The following is a 21294-nucleotide window of genomic DNA, read 5'->3' as shown; positions in this document are numbered from 1 at the left end:
CTGCTGTGGGAAGGCTCACTCTAGAACGAGACTACCGGGGGGAAGCTCACTCTAGAGTCAGACTTCCGCGGGAGGAAGGCTGGTTCGGGTGGGGGGGGGGGGGGGGGGGTGTCTGGGCTCTAGAGTGAGCCTTCCAGGGGGGAAGGCTCACTATAGAGCCAGACTTCCGGGGGGAAGTCTCACAATGGGGGAAGTCTGGCTCTATAACACCGGTCGCTGTAGAAGCGAAAGTCAAAAAATCTTCCAATACCAATCAACCGGTCGCGGTAGCTCAGTGGTATTTAGAGCGTTCGCTGTCAATCATTCGTAACCGAGAGATCGTGAGTTCGAGCCCCGCTGCTACTTTGGCCGCGTCATACCTAAGACGTTAACATAGGTGGTGATTGCTACTTCGCCAAACGCACGGCATTTAGAAGCGAGAAACACAGGTCGACTGGGGATGCTTACTCCTCCTAGGCACCTGATCCCACCTCTGGTGTGTCCAGGAGTCCGTGTTTGTCCAACTATTTATTTTGTATTGCTATAAGAAGTTACGAGATTCATTACTGTTCGTTATCTTCACTTTTCATAGGTCAAAATTAGTGGTACTTCACCGACAGCTGGTGGCTTCTCAATATGAGTGAAAAATTCTCGACGGGACTTACAATACAAAGAAATCCACTGCCGATCAATATTTGTTTCTATACCCCCCGCAAACGAAGTTCAGGGGGGTATATAGGAATCACTCTGTCTGTCTGTCCGTCCGTCTGTCTGCAGATTCGTGTCCGGGCCATAACTTCTTCGTTCTTTGACAGGCATACCATATTTTTCACACAGGTGGATCACCATGAGACGATGTGTCGAGTATCTTCATGACCTCTATATGACCTTGACCTCAAGGTCAAAATTAGGGTGTTGTTTTTTTTTTTACAATGGATTCGTGTCCGGGCCATAACTTCTTTGTTCTTTGACATTGGCATACCATATTTGACACATGAGTGTATCACCATGAGACGACGTGTCGGGTACCTTCATGACCCCCATATCACCTTGACCCCAAGGTCAAAATTCATTACAGGGTTTTGACAGTCATACTATAAGACATGGTGCATCACCATGATACTATGTGTCATGTACATTTTTGACCTTTGATCTCAAGGTCAAAATTATAGGTTTATACCATGGATGTGTGTTCGGACTATATCTCCATTTTCTTCTACAAAGGCATACAATATTTTTACACTCAGGAAAGAGGTAATTTATACCTATTAACAATATTTGGGAGGTTGGGGTAAGTGGGGGTATTCTTAGTGAGCGTTGTTCACAGTACCTCTTGTTCTCATTATGACGAGTTATTTGATATAATCAATATATTTAAAACAAATACTTAAAAGTGTTTCACTCAGAAAATCAGCCAAGCACGTCTAAGAGACCGGTCAATATTTATTGGGGAGTTGAGACAGGTGCAATAGGGCATACATTTATTTTGACTTACATACTGATAGGACCCCCAACTTTTTTTCTATTTTCAACACTGATAGGACAGCGATATAATTTTTTGCAAATGTATCAATGAACAAAAAAATATTATAAAGTATTTCAAAATTTTAATTCAACTATCTTTTCAACAATGATACTGAATTGTGTGCGTGCTTTATTTCATGTCCAAGTTGAATATACTAGAGACAATTTGCATTTAAATACTGGACCTTTTTAAAAAAAATTATCATTAAAATATGTAATTAAAAGTAACTAAATTAAAACTAAAGGCTATACACATCTTTAATAATTTGATAGTTTGTCATTACAACCTATCATTGGGTCAAATGCTGTCTGAATTGTTGCATGCCGATTGTTAGGCCGTTCTTGGCACACTGATTTTGACTACGGATAACTCCGTTTACCTGATCAACATAAAGGGCTAACGGAGGGCGTGACCGGTCGACAGGGGATGCTTACTCCTCCTAGGCATCTGATCCCACCTCTGGTATATCCAGGGTCCGTGTTTACCCAATTTTATTTTGTATTGCTGATAGAAGTTATGAGATTGATCACCGTTCTTTATCTTCACCAGCTTTCATAGAGAATACTGAGATGTAAAAAAAAAAAAATACTTGTAAGTGCATGAGACAACTATTCAGTAAAACAGTCATTAAAAATATACAAAATGTAGCACTTTAAACAACAATTCAACAAAAAGGAGAAAAAAGATGAAAATAATGAGATTTGTAACTTCACTAGACAAATTACCGAACAAACATGACAAAGAAAACAAAAGTTTTTCGGGAGCTTGAATCCCTCAGCTGATATATGAAACTGGAGAGACAAATTTGAAGTGATAATTGTGAAGAACTTCAGAGATTTTTAAAATGAAGTGACACTGTTGTTTAATTATACATATGTAATTATTATTTAATAAGTAGGACACACACTTTTTAATTACACATCTGATATAGGACAGCAACTATTTTGTGTGTTTAGAAGATAGGGCAAATGGTTTTTTAAAAATGGAAATATGGAATGCTCCGGTCCCAACCCCCCCCCCCCCCCAACCCCCAACCCCCCCCCCCCCCCCCCCCCAATAAATATTGACCGGTCCCTAAACGATCGTCGAACATTGGTTTCTGTCCATGAAATATGACTACCATGCTATAGTGAAAATGAATTTCAGTTGACGTCTTGGGGGGTTGTCATCCTGTTACAATTACAGAAAAATGATGGAGTCTGATTTATGAGGAAATGTTCGGCTAGGAAGTGTCTTGGAGCAATAAGGCGTCAGCAAGGTTATCTATCCTTTGAGGAACTGACGGCGTAATGGAACTTCCGCTACGTCATGCAGCGTATGTGGGGAAACTTTCCCGTAAACTATTTATTGTCCAATGTTATTGCTTCAAAACAAAAAAACAAAACGATAAGAAATCTTGCTTAAATAAATATTAAATTTAATTTATCATGTTTGTTCACTCAAAATAAAGTTGCAAGTAAGCAAATAATAATCCATGTTATTTTTAATTTCTGTATCTAGGCCTATCTGTAATGAGATCGAATTGATTTTTTCCTCGTATATGAGTAAGATTGGTATTTCTTTCAACATTCGGCATACGAGTAATATTGTTTGTAATACTATTAGAGATATTGCATTGAATAACAGACACATGAATGATTTCACACCATTCTAATACCACTACATGTATATATAACTTGTGCTTGGTTTTGTTTTTAAGATATCATTTAACCCTGAATGATTATATTTATCACATATTTACTCCTTGCGTCTCCATATCTGTGAAAGATTCTCGAGAGGGACGTTAAACAATATTTAATCATATTTACCCCTTAATCCAGTAGATATCACTCATATGATTAATTGATTGAATATTGCTTAACGTCCCTCTCGAGAATTTTTCACTCATATGAAGACGTTACCACTACTGGTGAAGGGCAGCAAATTAATTTTAGGCCTATGCTCGACGCTTATGCATGGCCATTGAGCAGGGAGGGATTTTTATCGTGCCACACCTGCTGTGACACGGGACCTCGGTTGTTTGTGGTCTCATCCGAAGGACCGCCCCATTTAGTCGCCTCTGGCGACAAGAAAAGGGTACTGAGGATCTATTCTAACCTGGATCCCCACGGGATTACACTCGTACGATAAATTATTCGTATCCCAAAGTAGGTGTTCCTACTCATAGGAACTGGATCAGGGGGACAAAATTAAACAAGAGTATCGCCAACGGTACATAATACGCCCGTGAAAAGCTAATATAGGGCGTTTTTCTTGCACTATGATTTGCATCTTCGCTAGCCGAGGGTGACGCTCAACGGTGTTTCTCTTATGAAAAGAGAAACACCGTGGAACGTTACCTTGGCTAGCGAAGATGCATGATTTGTAGAACTTGTCTTCAAGTAGTGTCCACAATAATCAGGGCGTGACATACTTTCTTTGCATCGAAAAAAACAAGAAAAATCATGTACTCTCTATGTAATATTTTCACTTGGTATGAGATGTATGTGTACCAAGTTTGATGGTCCTTGTCCCAACGAATTAGTCTGCATTCTGCTACTACGACCTTGACCTTTGGAAACAATAGGCATCCTCCACTAGGGTCGGAAAGTCTCGTTTACTTTCACTTTCGATTTACTACTTCCGGGCAGCAGTCGAAAAATGTCACTTCGTTTTGCTTTGGTTATGCTCAGATGACAGCGTTAAAATGAACCTACAGCCTATATAGATTCCCTACTTATGCAAAAAGAGGAAGAAGTGGATTTATAGATGCAGGTAAACAAGTCATAATACTTATATTTTTATAGTTAAATCACCGATTGAGAACTCAGAAGCAGAGAGCTCTACCCACGACCGGGTGATTGATCCAAAACATATTTAACTGAATATTTTCGATAATAAACAGCTGTCAAGTTAAAGGGTTTAGTTTTTTTATGAGTTAGAACTAACATTACATGACACAATTATGCAGTATGTTACTTTTGATAAAGGAGACAGACTGAATGCAAAGGGGGGGGGGGGAATAAAACAATTAGCTGGGTAAAGTAATTATATGCAGGTATCCATTTGTACCATGTTTTGTCAATCTCCCTGATTAATAGTTGATCATATAAACTTGTAATAACACATTTTATGGGATGCTGATAGTTTAAGGGGGAGGACACATTTACAAGGCAATGCAGTTTCTCATTTTCATTATATTTTAATTAATAATGATATTGCTTATGTTTTTATTGTGACCCTCACGGAAAATGCTACCAATTTGGAAACAAAAAAATTTCAAAGACGATTGGGATCACTGAAATAACATGTTTTTACAATATTTACATTAAGAAACATAATACAGGACCTGGAAAAAGTTTCTGATACACATGTACTTCATTTCTGTATATGTGTTTTTAAAACACTATGCCTCTTGTGACAACAAAGAAATAGTAAACATTCACCCATACATTCAGATCTTAAATTAATTCAATTTAGATTGTGGCATTTGAATTCTTCTTGAAAATGAAATCTTTGATACAAGATGTTTATTTACTGTTTAATAATGCAGTGGTGGGACAAGTGGGGTTGGTGGTGGTGTCATCCCCCATTTGATAGTTCATATGTAACAAATATGGGGATTTGGGTTGCAATTTTGATAATTTTAATTTACACACATACCTCTTTTAGGGGGATAGTATAAATTACACTTGCCCCCCCCCCCCCCCCCTGCAAATTTTCTTGATCCACCCCTGCAATACTTTTAATGATATTCACTTGATGTCTATGCTTGTTACAGATGCTGTTATATACATCATTTCCGTCAGAAGTATCAATGTGTTGGTGGCTGTTATGAAGAGAATGGGCCCATTTTAACAACTTCTAGGATGGGCGGTAGCGGGTAGAAGGGTTCATACCAGTGATCAATTTCTCATGACTCTTATGAAGTTGCACCTAAATCTAAGGGATCTACATTTAGCAGGCCAGAGGGCTCAATGCCGAATTTACCTCTGAAAGAATCGCAATGGATACAACAAACATAACACTGAATTTAACTTTAAAAATGAATAACTAGTCATTATCTGACAGCAACTACATTGTGCAAAATTTGTCACACAGCAAAGGCTATTACTTGTGTAGCACAATTGTTCTGAATTCTATCCTGGATCCACCTCTGATGGTGACATTGTTGATCACTGAGGTGTATTGGAGATGTTGAAGCCATATGATATATGATTCTTGCTAATAAAGGATTTGATATATTTGATAAACTTTAATCAAGAGTGGCATTGAACATATCACCTTTTCTTTCATCAAATCTCATTTCAGTAAGGATGAAACACAGCTGTTACCAGAAGAGTCAAATTCATGTGGATTGTGCAATTGAATAATTAAAAATATCCATATTCTAAATCATATACCTTCACAATACAGACATATATATCTGTCCACTAAGATTTTCAACTCTGTGTGACTCTTGTACATTTGCAAATCCACTACTGAAGGAAATAGCCGATATGAATTCCACAATTTATCAAATCTTACCTTTGGACTTAGATACTATAAATGTACAACTTCTTACTCACATTATTCTGCATTGTCAAGTTGTATTAAATGCATTCAAGGAAATGATAAAGTGAACATTTATTTAAGGTTGCTAGTCAAAGAAATTGTTACAATGGTGATTCATGCACATCTTTACACTGATCAATTGTAGCAAAAACAAAATAAAACTAATGGAAGACATTTGAATTTTCACAAGTCTATCTAGTTGGTTATTGCAGAGAGGGCACAAAGGCTCAATCATGTATGCCAAGTATAATTCCCATAATTCATCTCAAAGGATGAGAATCACTTCCATGTTCATTGGTGTTCAAACTATGAAATCACAAGTGGTGCCTGTGAGGTAAAGCTGATGGAGAACTTGATGCCAATAACCATGGCTCTCTTTGAGCTGCAGCGCACCTTCTGGGTTGCACTCTGAAAATTTTACCCCCAAAAAATATATTAAAAAAGACTGACATCCAATATGTCTATATATTCTTTCATAAAAATACCAATGCTAGATAATTCTTATTTGGACATTAAACATTTTCTTATAGAATAGTAAAATTTATTTACTTATACTGCTGTCTGAAAGAATTTGTAAAGAAAAACTTTATAATGATATCTGCATTTATCTAGTAAAAAATCCCTGTATGTTTGCACAAGTATCCTTTGCTGTTGCAGAGAAATGACATTTTTAAAATTTCTATATTGTCTAGAGATGCATTCATTTTTGGTGAACCTTTATATTTTTGGAACACCTGAATTTACATGTATACAAGTATTCATTACAGAATGAATATCATTTAATATTGATAGCTTGACGAGCATATATTGCATAAAGAGCTCTGGTGAGTTACCTATATTCTGATTGCCTGGGTGGATACATTTCTCTCATTGTCATAGCTTTACGAGGTGCAGACTTAGGATGCTTTATCCAGCTTTTATATCTAAAAGATTAACAAATTAACATTGTAGTCATTGTCACACAAAACATGTAGATTATGCACACTAAAATGCAAATTGGCTATCTGGGCTAGTCAATATTTCATAATAGACATATAGCATGTTCTATCAATTCAGATAGATCTCCACCTCATGAAATCCCCCCCCCTTATTTGAATTCCTGAGTCTGCAATACTAGTATATATAAAATTGCACACTAAAATGTTTGTTGACTATCTGGATTAGTGATAATTCAGCTGCAATTCAGATAAATGAAAAAGTCTTAGATGCCAGTCGCGGATTTAAAGCCCCCCCCCCCCCCCCCCCCCCCCTCCCCGAATTTCTGGATCTGTTCCTGTATGCAGTTTTACATACCAAATGTATATACTATAATATTATAAATTACTGCAGCTACCCAGTGGAAACAAAACTGACTCGTGGGATTTCCATATGTCACTGATATAATTGGTGTCAGTAAAAAGTTCTGTCTTCATTTTTTAGAAATATCTTTATGAAATAATTTAGATAAATTTCTAAATGAAACTGTAAAACGTTCAAAATCATAGAATAAAATAGGGCTATATATCCATGTTATACACAACAGGGAAAAGTTTTATTCCTTTCTAGTGTTCTAGCGTTTTCACTCGATGCAGATTATTACCGGGGGGGGGGGGGGGGTATTACAACATCAATCAAGAATCAGTCTAATCAGAACTACGCAAATATATTGCTGAGATTTGATCGAAGACTTTCGATATCTTGAACTAAACTCTGAGATATAGATGTATGGGTGTATATGATGCAAACGACTGTACAATGCATATGATGCAGACGACTCTATAATGTATGTTTGTAAACATACCTGTACTTTGTTGGAAAATGTCTCGTATTGACGCTTGAACAGAGCTCTATCTAGAACAAATTTTCTAATCCCAGTTGTTATCCACCGCTCTCTCGCTTTTTGTAGTAAGCTCTATGTGGTTTTGAACGTAGCGAGTCTAGTACATTATTGATAATGCCATCCTGACAACTGCCCGGAAGTACGATTTCACGTTATTTCTCGCGAGTCACATGACGAGACTTTCCGACCCTCTTGGCATAAAGTGTATGTGTACAAAGTTTGACGGTACTAGCCCCAACAGTTCGGTTTGTATACTGCCTACTAAGTGATACTGTGACCTTGAAAAATAATAGGCATCTACCTCTCATCATGGTGATCGAAAGTACCAAGATTCAATTTTCTGAAGCTTACGGTTCGGTTTGTATCCTGCCTACAAGTTGTTCCTGCTAAGTAATACTACGACATTGACCTTAAAAAACAATAAGCATCATCCTCTCATCATGGTGATCAAATGAACCAAGTTGCAATATTCTTGAGATTAATATGGTTCAGTTTGTATCCTGTCTACAAGGTTTTCCTGCTAAGCAGTACTATGACCTTTGACTTCTGGTCTTGAAAAAACAAATGGCATCTTCCTCTCATCATGGTGATCAAATACACCAAGTTGTAATGTTCTGGACCTTACATGGTTTACAGAAGAATGCAGTGAAGCAATTAAAACCCTCATCACTTTCCGAAACACCACCATGGAAACTACCAAAACCCACAGTAGACACATCACTTTCCGAATATAAAAAAATCTTGAACAAATTCCGTTATTTTCAAACAAAACTTATCCGACATAAAACAATCCAAACATACTACAATTGATATCTATACAGATGGTTCAAAAGACCAAAATAATGTCGCTACTGCTGCAGTAATCACAAACGACGTTTTCTCTGCACGACTTCCGAACGAAGCAACAATTTATACTGCTGAAGCAAAGGCTATTCATCTTGCGTTTAAATACATAAAATATACAATTTGCCAAAGTATCTGCTCTTATAACTTGAGGTTTTTTCTAGTCATAATATTGTATTTATGATTTTTTATATTGTACTTTTTAGGATTATGGCATTTTTGTAATGTTTTATTAGTCACAATTCATTAGCATGAATTGCAGTATTGTGTTCTTAGTTTGTTATAATTTTAACTGTTTTATATGATTTTTTTGGTATAATACTTTGTCATTTATTAGTTAATAAATGACCATTCTAATTCCTCAAACTATGTTATGTGTTTGATTGTGTCAAACAGAGCACCACCCTATCAGTTATCCATAAAACATTTTACTATATTCTCAGACTCCCTATCATGTCTTTAGTCAATAAACAACATGAATATTGATCATCCATATATTTTAGATATCTTACTACATGTATCTTTTAACCTAGCAAGGTAAAATAGTTAGAGTTCTGCTGGATTGGTATTCATGGCAAACACCAAAGCAGACAAAGCGGCCAAAAATGCACTGCAAGATGAAATTGTACATTTCAAAATTCCCTACACTGATTTTAAATATTTCATTAAACTATATGCAAATTCTCTTTGGCTAATCTATTGGGATTTCTGTGACACAAGTAAGCTTTATTCTATTCAAAACAAAGTAAACAATTTGTGTAACATCGTAATGAAACGCCAAGACAGAAGTGATTATTTCGAGAATACGTATCGGACATTCAAAATTGACCCATTCTTACCTACTAAACAGAGAACCTCAGCCTGAATGCATATCATATGACTCCATTAACCATACATCACATTCTTTTAGAATGTAGTGATTTTACGCTCATACGAAATAGGCTTTTTAATAGTGTTCAATCAATGAAAGAACTTTTTACAAATATCGAGAATCATTATATTATACAATATTTACAAGAATACACATGTTCGACTTTTACAGAAAAATTTGAAAACTTTCATAATACAACTGTTTATATACACCAAATAATTTTTTTAACCTGTTTATGCATTTGAACTTTTATGTCCGTCGGTTAAAAGGTGTCCCGTGTCAAGGATCACAACCCCCCTGCTTGCAGTTTTATCTGATAGAAGTTTAAAAGGTGTATTTATTGCCATTCATTAGAGTTAAAACTAACAATTTATCGAATAAAATACATAGGTCATCACACTTTTTAAGATGTGAGACTTACATAAACAGAATCATATATCACTGTCAGAAAATTGCAATTTTTATTAAACAGCGTTATTAAAATTCCATACAAACTGGTTATGACGATATAATAGCATTAACAATTTCATGAAACTGTATCTTCACAAAAATATACAAAATGTCTGTAAAAAATGAAGGAAAATTTTGAAACGCATCATTGATTATTGATTTATAGCTTAGACTTTTGGAATGGTTTATTTTTAACAATTTTTTTTTTACAATAACTTTAGGAAAAGACTCCACCAAAATTTATGATTCTCTCATGCATAAATCTAAATAAATCATTGATTTTGCAAAATCCGATGACATCACAGAAGGGTGGAATTACTTTAAGCAAACGCGGATCCTTGGATATACCAGAGGTGGGATCAGGTGCCTGGGAGGAGTAAGCAATCCCTGTCAACCAGTCACATCCGCCCTGAGCCCTATATCTTGATCAGGTAAACGAAGTTATCCGTAGTCAAAATCTGCATTCTTTCTTACCTCCTTCACATGAGAGCTCCACAAAGGGAGATAATTCCCCAATTCTACCCCCCCCCCATGACTTTCTATTTATTTGCCATTCCCGTTTAGTAGTTATAATCTATGCATCATTATTCCTAGTACATATTGTAAGTTGAAAGTAGTGTATCAACACTTTAGTTTCCATCTTGTATGGTGATGTACTTGACTAGAGAATTTTTTAGAGCCTATCCAAACAATTTTGTTTTTTAGCTGTTTATATTTAATCTAGAGAAAGTCGAGTAGTAGTCTATAGTGTCAAGTGCAGCAAAAAGAGATTTTGGTGAACCATCAAGAGCCAAAGTTGTGTCGTCAGCATATTGTGAAATTTTGTGTCCTTACCATTCACTATTATACCTTCGATATCTATATTCTGTTTCATAAGAATAGCTAAAATTTCTGCACAAAGAATAAATAAACAAGGAGCAATAAGGTCACCTTGTCTACAGCCTCTCTGTATATCAAATTGCTCTGTTAGGAAACCACTTTGTAATACAGATGCTTTAATATTGGTATATAACATGTTTATAAAAGTAATTATGCAATCCTCAAAACCAAAATAAATTCAAACTTTATATATAAAATTCCAAGATGCAAGGTGAAGATAACGAACAGTGATCAATCTCATATAGAGTCAATAACTATTTATGTACAAGTATATGGAGATATTTGTGTGATAAAATAAAATTGAAAAATCAAAATAAGTAGGATTTTATTAATGATTCTGTTAATGTAACATGTTTCAGCAGCAGGCCTGCACACTTTATGAGATGAATACTGGTATAAGTAATGTGGAATGCTTCTAATCACTTTGAAAATTTCCTGTGATTTCAATAAATAAAATTTTGTTTGTGTTAAGGTGGGTCCTTAGTCCTGGATTTTTGGGGTTTAGGTAGCATTTTTTTGTTTGGAATCAATAAATTAACATTCAGAGTAATGAAAAAAGGCAAACAGTTAAGGATTTCTATATTAACTTTCATTACATACACCACTAAAGTCATGTACCCCGATGTACATTTTTATGCCCCCCTTTGAAAAAGATGGGGCATATTGTTTTGCAACTGTGGGTCGGTCGGTCGGTCTGTAGACCATGTGTTGTCCGCTCAAATTTTTCCTCCCCTTTGCTTGATAACAACCAAACTTGGTACAGGGGTTGCCCCATGATAGTAGATGATCCTTATTGATTTTCAGGTCACAAGGTCAAACTGCTGGTCTTTACCCCATGTGGTAGACCATGTGTTGTCCACTCAATAACTTTTGACCCCTATGCATGATAACTACCAAACTTGGTACAAGGGTTGCCCTTGGAGAGTAGATGATCCCTGTTGACCTTCAGGTTACATGATCAAAGGTCAAGATCAAACCTCTGGTCTTAAGCCCATGTGTTGTCCGCTCAATATCTTTTGACCCCTTTGCTTGATAATAGCCAAAATTGATACAAAGACTTTCCTTGGAGAGTAGATGATCCCTATGGCTTTTCAGGTCACGTGGTCAAAGGTCAAGGTCAAACTGCTGGTCTTAACCCCATGTGGTAGACCATGAGTTGTCCGCTCAATTTCTTGAGAACCATTCAGTTGATTGTAATGATATTTCATATGTGGGTTGGTTATAAAAAGAAGAGGACCCCTATTGTTTTTCAGGTTAAAGGTCAAGGGTCAATCTACTCTGGACATCGGTATATACTGACCGCTCAATATCTTGAGAACCCTTTGCTTGACATACATCAGACTTGGTACACTGGTACATCATCAGGAGAAAATGACACCTATTGATTTTGAGGTCACATGGTCAAAGGTCAAGAGTCAAACTGGACATAGGAATAAATTGGCCACTGAATGTCTAAAGAATCCTTTGCTTGACAGACATCGAACTTGGTACACTGGTACATCTTCAGGAAAAGATTACCCCTAATGATTTTGAGGTCACATGGTCAAGGGGCAAACTGGACATAGGAATATACTGTCCGGTCAATATCTTGAGAACCCTTTGCTTGACAGACTTCAAACTTGGTACACTGGTACATCATCAGGACAAGATGACCCCTATTGAATTTATGGTCACATGGTCAAGGGTCAAACTGGACATAGGAATATACTGTCTGCTCAATATCTTGAGAACCCTTTGCTTGACAGACATCAAACTTGGTACACTGGTACATCATCGGGAGAAGATGACTACTAATGAATTTGAGGTCACGTGGTCAGGGGTCAAACTGGACATAGGAATATAATGTCCCTTCAATATCTTGAGAACCCTTTGCTTGACAGACATCTAACTTGGTACATTGGTACATCTTCAGGAGTTGATGACCCCTATTGATTTTTAGGTCACATGGTCAATCCACTCTTGACATAGGAAGATAGTGTCTGCTCAATATTTTGAATTGATGATACTACTCTCAATTAAATAATGTGTGTATATCCCTTTTCAATTTTGCACCATGGGGGGCATATGTGTTTTACAAACATCTCTTGTTATGAAATTCATTGAAACAGTTATTTGTTGTTATTGTAATATAAAAACAACAAAATATTTTTTGAATTGCATTCATATATCGGGAAACATGTCAATAACTAAAACACATGTAATTTTCAATATGTTCATCAAGTTTTAGTATAATATGTGCAAATTATTGAATTAGCGTTATTCTCCAAAATGTTAAAAAAAAAAAACAAATGTGGACGCATTTTCTTTATAGCATGGTTTACATATCATTTTTTTCTGTTTATATTAGTAAAGTTACATCTGTTATAGTTATTTATGGGGAAAATCCATACCTTTCCTTAATAATTTCAAATATATAGCTTCCAGATTCTGTATACACCATACAAAAAACTGAAGTATGGCATCATAACAGCTGAACTATTTAAAATCACTCGGGATTAAAATATATAATTTCATGAAAAGACACAGATAATGATTTCTTATCACCTTGGTCAAATGTTTGTCAAAAATAAAGGAAATATATCGCATGATGGACTTCATAAATAATTTAATGAAAACAGAGTTATTGTCCTTGGATTCAATATTTTGAAACATATCATTGACTATTCAAATATAAAGAAGACTTTTAAAATATTTTATGCTAAAAGATTTTTTACAATGACTATTGAAAAAGATTCCAACAAAATTTATAATCCTGTCATTAAATCATTGACTTTGCAAAATCCTATGACGTCACAGGAGTGTGGAACTACGTTAAGACAACAAGTTCACATTATAGGTGTAGCATATGTATATTTAACATTGTATGAATCTCTGCAGACAAATCAAACAAATTACAACTTAGTATATCAGATATTTATTTTGATTAAAGTACCGCCTATAGTCGAGAGCCATATACTGGCTATAAGTGATCAGCCTATATGTGTATCCTTGTATTAACAGTTTTCTTGACTTTTTGGACAGTGTTTCTGCAACTTTTGATTTGAAAATTTAAACATGCACTCTCACTGGGTTACATGTCAAGTTTCTTTTCATGCTAAAGTTTTTGACCTTGTAACCTTAACCTTGGAATTTGACCGAAATTTCAAAACTTTATCCTTGCTCAGAGCTTTTGAATGGCGAATGATAAGTTGTCATATTTCATATTAACAATCCTTGTGACAAGACCTGTTTGGTACCAAGGTTTTTTACCTTGTTTATTGTTCTTTGTCGCCATTAGTGTTTCACAAACAGATCTTGTGTTACTTTCAGTTTTACCAAGCAAGCCTTGTTTTTAGACAACTCACCACGTGTTTAGATATTTTGACCCATGAAATATTGTTTTAAACACTAGAAGAAGAGAAACCATCTATAAATCCATTATTAAATTAATTCAATCCCAAAGAGTATATCAGTGCATACTCAAACCAAACATTCAATTTGAAATACTATCTCGGTCTCTAAATTCAAATTTAATGAATGAAAGATATTCATATTGTTGTGCAATAAAAAGGTGAACAATTGCAAAGAGGAATCTAATAACAAAGGGTGAGCTACTGTAATTGTAATTTATGGTTAAAACTTAGCATTTAAAATTTACAATAACTTTTGGTTATCTAAAGTTCAAAAGTCATGTACATGTATAATACTAATATGTTTGGGTTTTCTATATGACAAGGGGGTGGGGGGTGGAGGTGACCTAACACTGTCATGGAATAACAATTTTCTTTGTATTTTGCAGATGTTTTCTGAAGTAAAACAGCTAAACTCAAAGCCGACTACTTTCCAATGAACCGGTTCAAACAATGAAAATAACGAACAGTGATCAATCTCATAACTCCTATAATCATTTTCCATGTATTGACATGGTGAAAAATGGAGAAAGTCCAGAAAATGACGAAGATCTCCAAAATGTCATCAGTGTTATTGTTGCAATTAAACGTAGCCAATTGTTATCCACTATTGTCTATTACTTAACTCATAAGAAGTTAAGAAAAAATGTTTTGGTATTTTTTCATTCAGGTTGTAATCCTCTAGTTGCAATAATCACTGGTATTAAAATGATGTACATAAATGGAGTTACATACATCCCAAGATAGCGGAAGAAGAAACGGATAATTCTTCAATTTAAATTATATCTTATCCTATCAACTATTCATTGATATTAATTAGTCAAGTTTGTGTATTTCTTTACGCTTTATCGTTCAGAATGGTAAAATCCGTTTGTTTCTCTTGAATGGACGAGTTAAACTCCTGTGTAAAAACACACGTAATGTACGTAACTCATTAAAATTTCTTTGGTTGATGTACGTCATTTTCCTATATGATGTACGTAACTGTGCAATTCACTCGTAGTTCGACAAACCCTAAAGCTTGCTTTCTAAGCAGCTAAACAAGCAGAGAAGTAATGCACATACTTTTTGGCAGAGAAAGAATGCCATTAGCGATTTAAAAAACCTCATTCTATAACCTCTTGAGATATTTGATACGAACAGATGCTGCACACAGGGAAAGGGGGGTATTATTCCAAATTCTGTACCATTTAAAGACTATACCTATTCTTGGGAGGACAAATTTTGAATTTTGGTGTCTTTTGGGGGTCCAACAAAACCGTAGTATTTCTGTTGGGGGAGAAGGAGGGTAGGTAAAATGGATGTTTTGGGGTTGGTTTTCTTGGTATTTTGAGGGGGTTAAAAATTTAAAGGAGAAATTTACATCATTATTATTAACTTGTATGAATGTTTCACAAGCTTAGAAGATCTTGATTTTAAGATGTTTTATATTTTTCAAGTTGTATAGATTTTCAGTAATTCTTTATTATTATTGGGGGGGGGGGGGGTTGGGTTAAAAATGTGCATATATATTTGGGGGTGTTTTTACCAGGTATTTCTTTAGGATACGTTGACAAACATGATTCGTTTGGTATTCTTTTGCTGCAATACTACGTAGACTCAATTACTCTGCTGGAATTAACTTTCCTGGAAATTTTTCATGTGATCTTCAGAGCTCCAGAGTCTGTTTTATCCGAGTACAATTAATACCATTTAATTACCTTCAATATCATTTCATGCATTCTCGTCTGCATATGCATGATATACATAAGTGTTGTAAAACATCGAAATTTTCATATTTCTTCATATACATGTAAAATTACATTTTTTCAAAACAAAACAAAAATCTGTTGAAGCCATTTTCATCCGATTTTTGTGAAAATTCTTATTGTGAAATTCAAAAAATATATCTAATTACATTGTTTAATGTTGAAATATTTTTAATACTAAGGCTATGCCAATTTAATTCGACACACCCCCCCCCCCCCGCCAACCAACCAAGTTAAATGACTGGTCCCTTAACCTTTTGTATACAAAAAACATGGTCGATGCTGTATTTGCTCATACATTAACGAGTTTGGTTACCGTTGAAGAATATTTGTGGCGTATTTTGAATGAAGTTTATCAGTGATTGTGCCATTTTTTGATCGATTGCTCTTTAACTTATAACATTATAGGTACTACATCATAGATATGAAAGAACGTTCCTAAATCTTCTTAAAAGAGCTTAAATTGAAAGTTTGATTTGATGGCATGTTGGTAGTATCATTTAACATGTGATTTTTATTGATGAAGGCATTCTATCGGGCTTTTTGAATGAACAAATGAAAAAAAGTTTAATGGAGATCTTTTGAGTTACGTACATCTTTTATGTGCAAATCGGAAAGTTACGTACATCATATTGTGAAAGTTACGTACATCAATCTACGTATTTCAAATACCGATTGCAGCAAATTCGGGACAGTATCATGAAGACTTTGGGTACAATTGTGAACTATTGATATAAATAGACATCCTCTTCCGTGAAGTGTATTTCACTTTGCTTTCTAAAAGACAAAAACATCGCTATTCTAATTTACCTGTTTCTTCTTCCGCCATCTTGGGATGTACGTAACTGCAGTTACGTACATTAGTTTAATACCAGTGAATAATGAGTGTTATTCATGATCTTGCATGTGACTTTCAGGAATTTTGGCATTACCTGACTTGCAGTGAAATATCACCCCCTATCCCTTATAGGTTTGCTTACAACGAGACTACATATACAGAGTGAATTAAATACATGATATACATATCATATGTTGTAACTACCTGCTGAGTTTGATAGAAGGCAAAAATGCATTGAATATTCGATGCTTACACATGACTACAATAAATACAGTATTTAATGGTGGAAGGCATTGGTAGAAGATTTCTTTAATATAATCCATCTCCTTCCAATATTAGGTCAAAGTACAACAATGGCTTTCACCCTTAAACATAAGTCACATGTGTAATAATTATATTATTACGATGTTATCTGAAAATTTCTATGTAACTGACATTGCCCCCCCCCCCCCCTTCTAAATATACCACTAAATTTCATTTACAATCAAATTCCTTTAACATGTATTAGGAAAGTATAAGCTCTGCACATGTACCAAATATTATATCAATTGAAGCGTTTCTTAATTAACTATACCTATTATGGTGCAAATATGTGAAATTTGGTAAAATTTCCAACATTTTCTTTATCTTAATATTTCAAAGCACTGCGTATTGAAATCTGATTGTTCATGTGTTATTAAATCCTGTTTGTCTCCGCAATATCATGAATTAAGTATCATTAAATTGCAATACACCGGACCACTCCATCTTGTCCATGAGGGTAAGGATTTTGGAAAACAATTACCATCACACAAACAATCCTACATTAAGCACCCCTTTTCATAGACAACGAGAAGATCACTGGATCAGGACCCTAGGCACTGCATTTCCATATGGATGCAATGATAATGTATATGATGTGGGAAATTTGAGTAGTCCACAAGGAAATAACGTTAATGTGATGGGACTCTTTCCCAATACCCAAAGACGAAAACGCAGTCACGGACATCGTTCATATAAAAGACCAAGTATAAATGATGTCACGTTTGATTCACTTTTGCCTCACGTCAACAGACAATTGGGTCCACATCATATTCGTACAAAACTTTACTCTATTCCATTGAGGGTTTTACATACGTTATTTGAAGAAGCTATGGCTAGTCTATACTTGGATTTTTTTTCAACACCTGAATATATAGACTGAACTCTATGATTATGGATGTTGCTTACCACAGGCTCTATAAAACAGCACGGACCATGGATGATATTCCTTCCAAATCATGTCGTCAGTTCCTTAAGCTCAAATTTACAAACAAAGGAATAAATGCCGTCAACATCAGCAACATTATTCGTCATAAAAGGGTTCAGTCGTGTATTCCAACTTATTTCAAGTTCAAGTCTACACCCTGTATTTCCTACAGCTATACTTCTACTATTGCATCCAAACTTTTTAATTATAAACAAACTTTGCAGTGCGTAGATATAGACCATCTTATACGTAATCCACCAACATGTTCTTGTTCTTCATCTTCTTTCAACTACAGTCCAGCTGGACATGTCATTACTGGTGATGTTGATATAGTTGAACATGAGGACCTCAAATCACTTATTCTTAAAGGTCCTAAATACAGAGAACCTCGGTCTTTTTATTGGCGACAGAACTTCATCTCTATTATGAGTTCTGTCGAAGATTATGCCAGACGATGGGCTAAATATGAAAAAGAAGAACTTGATACATTGTCAGAATGGGTTAAAAGCATAAGAGGGATATTAAAATCCCGCATTAGACACATGAAAACAAAAGTACGTACCATCTATCCTTCTGTGTTTAGTAAACCAGAAGTGATAAAAGAATTAGATAGGTTACATGAGGAATATGTTTTGGTTCCGGCTGACAAAGCTAGTAACAACATTGTCTTTGTTTGTAAGGCTCATTATTACAACTGTATTTTAAACGAACTTGGCATTAATTCCACTTTTGGTAATCATACTTATACTCCAACTGCCCTTTCAAAAGACGAAATTCTTCAAAACCATGCTTCAGTTTTAGACACATTTAATATTCCAGTCAATGGGTCGAATGAATATGAGTTACCGTACCTATACTGTATTCCTAAACTACATAAAAACCCTTACAATCAAAGATACATTGCTGGATCCAGGAAGTGCTCTACCAAGCCCCTATCTTTGCTCCTCACGAAAATGTTAACAGCTGTGAAGGAGAAACTTCAAACTTACTGTGCGACTACATATGCCAGAAGTGGTGTTAATCAAATGTGGATTCTAAAAAATTCTAAAGAACTTTTAGTAAACTTGAAATCACAGAATTTTTCCCAAATCAATAGCATTAAAACCTATGACTTTTCAACACTATACATGACCATTCCTCACGATAAATTAAAGACTAGACTTTTTGACATCATAGACAGTTGCTTCTTCAACGAAAACGGAAATATCCATATCTAGTGATCAGTCATTCAAAAACTTACTTTGTTAAACACCACTCTGATTCCACGCACAAGTACTCTGAAGTTGAAATAAAAAAAAATGTGCTAGAGTTCCTCATTGACAATATCTTCGTGGTCTTTGGTGATCAGGTCTTCCAACAGTCCGTTGGAATTCCCATGCGCACGAATTGTGCTCCTTTGTTAGCTGACCTGTTTTTATGTTCATATGAAGCAGAATTTATTCAAAAACTTCTACGTGAGAAGAAAAAATCTCTCGCTGTGACCTTCAATTCGACTTTTAGATATATCGATGACGTTTTGTCTATTAACAATGATAGCTTTCATTCATATGTCGATTTGATATATCCCTGTGAGCTCGAAATAAAGGACACCACAGAGGCGTCCACTTCTGCTTCATACTTACATATTTTATTGAAAGTAGACATTAACGGCAAACTAACAACTCAACTGTATGACAAACGGGATGATTTCAGCTTCTCCATCGTCAACTTCCCACATTTATGTGGCAATATTCCATTATCACCTGCATATGGTGTTTATATATCTCAACTGATTCGATATGCAAGAGCTTGTTCTGGGTATAGTCAGTTTTTAAATCGAGGTAAGCTACTGACAAACAAGTTGATGGTACAGGGATTTCAACAGTCTCGATTGAAGTCAGCATTTCGCAAATTCTATGGTCGTTATAACGATCTAGTTCGTCAATACAACCTCGCATTGGGTCAAATGCTGTCTGATATGTTTCATACCGATTGTTAAGCCGTTCTTGGCACACTGATTTTGACTGCGGATAACTCCGTTTACCTGATCAGGATATGGGGCTCACGGCGGGTGTGACCGGTCAACAGGGGATGCTTACTCCTCCTAGGCACCTGATCCCATCACTGGTGTGTCCAGGGGTCCGTGTTTGCCCAACTATCTATTTTGTATTGCTTGTAGGAGTTATGAGATTGATCACTGTTCGTTATCTTCACCTTGCATGGATTTTGCAATAAACCAAAAAGATTAGTACATTGTCTGATTTTTCCAAAAGATCTAAAAATAGAAAAGGGGAAAACCACGTGTCACTCGTTTCCATGGTTACCCATCGATTGAAATAAAATTATCATCTTGTTCAAGTTAGGCTATCTAAATTATATATGCCAAGTTTCTTGGAATTCCGACACATGTCCATCAATAGCCATTTGCATTGTCAATTTGACCAGTGGCGCGTAAAAACAGGACAGCGCAAAAGGGGTGCTTCTAAATCTTTCAAACTACGGTCATAAAATATATGATCTATACATCATAGTTTTGGAAATTTTCTCTATATTTTAACTATGTAAAAATCAGTTAAGTAAATAAAGCCATTAAATTTATAAAAGCATTTAAAGCGAAATATGGCTTCGTCTAAATATGACGCAACACTTTGTCGGAAGGCCATTTTCCCCCTGATACGATTTTTTAATCTCAGGTATGAATGCACTATTCTTTATATGTTTGAAAAGCATCTATTCCCTGCTTTCAGAACATATAAAAATTATTTTTAATGCCTGGCAAAGATATAAGAAAATAGCTATTTTTTGCACAAGTACGCTTTCTTACGATTTTATTTCTCAATGTTAAAACAGATCGGCGTTTTACCAATATTCATATATGAAAATAGGGGAAAGTAAATACAGCCTGTAAAAGTAGAAGAAATTTTCTTTTTGATGGGCCTTATTCGTGTTATAATTCTTGGTAGTTTTTAATTATGATAAAATGAAATTGGGACATGCTGAGCCGTTTTCTTTAAAATTAGCGACAAAATGTCGTCGCTGAAAGCGATCGACGCGCGTCGCACAATAATTTGTATTGTCCTCTATTGGTAATATGCATACTTTTTGATACACTAAAACAATATACACATATGTATGAATTAATCAGTCAGGTATTCTCTGCTTTAAAAAAAAAAAGAAGTATAAAACCATTATTGGTAAATAACAGTTGCACAA

The 21294-nt window shown here is 35.3% G+C and overlaps 2 long non-coding RNA genes across 2 annotated transcripts; one reads left to right on the top strand and one right to left on the bottom strand.

Moving 5' to 3' along the window:
* The first annotated feature begins 4118 nt into the window (after nt 1-4118).
* Nucleotides 4119-5739, top strand: LOC125646382 (uncharacterized). Its single transcript, XR_007359699.2, has 2 exons — nt 4119-4258; nt 5265-5739. It is a non-coding gene; the product is annotated as an uncharacterized LOC125646382 (long non-coding RNA).
* LOC130047426 (uncharacterized) lies at nt 5724-6953 on the bottom strand. Its single transcript, XR_008796321.1, has 2 exons — nt 6871-6953; nt 5724-6445 (listed from the first exon to the last, which is right to left on the bottom strand). It is a non-coding gene; the product is annotated as an uncharacterized LOC130047426 (long non-coding RNA).
* Nucleotides 6954-21294: the final 14341 nt, after the last annotated feature.

This window comes from Ostrea edulis, chromosome 6 (genome assembly GCF_947568905.1).
Source record: "Ostrea edulis chromosome 6, xbOstEdul1.1, whole genome shotgun sequence".
NCBI classification, from domain to species: domain Eukaryota; kingdom Metazoa; phylum Mollusca; class Bivalvia; order Ostreida; family Ostreidae; genus Ostrea; species Ostrea edulis.
This window is presented reverse-complemented; position numbering and strand designations above follow the sequence as displayed.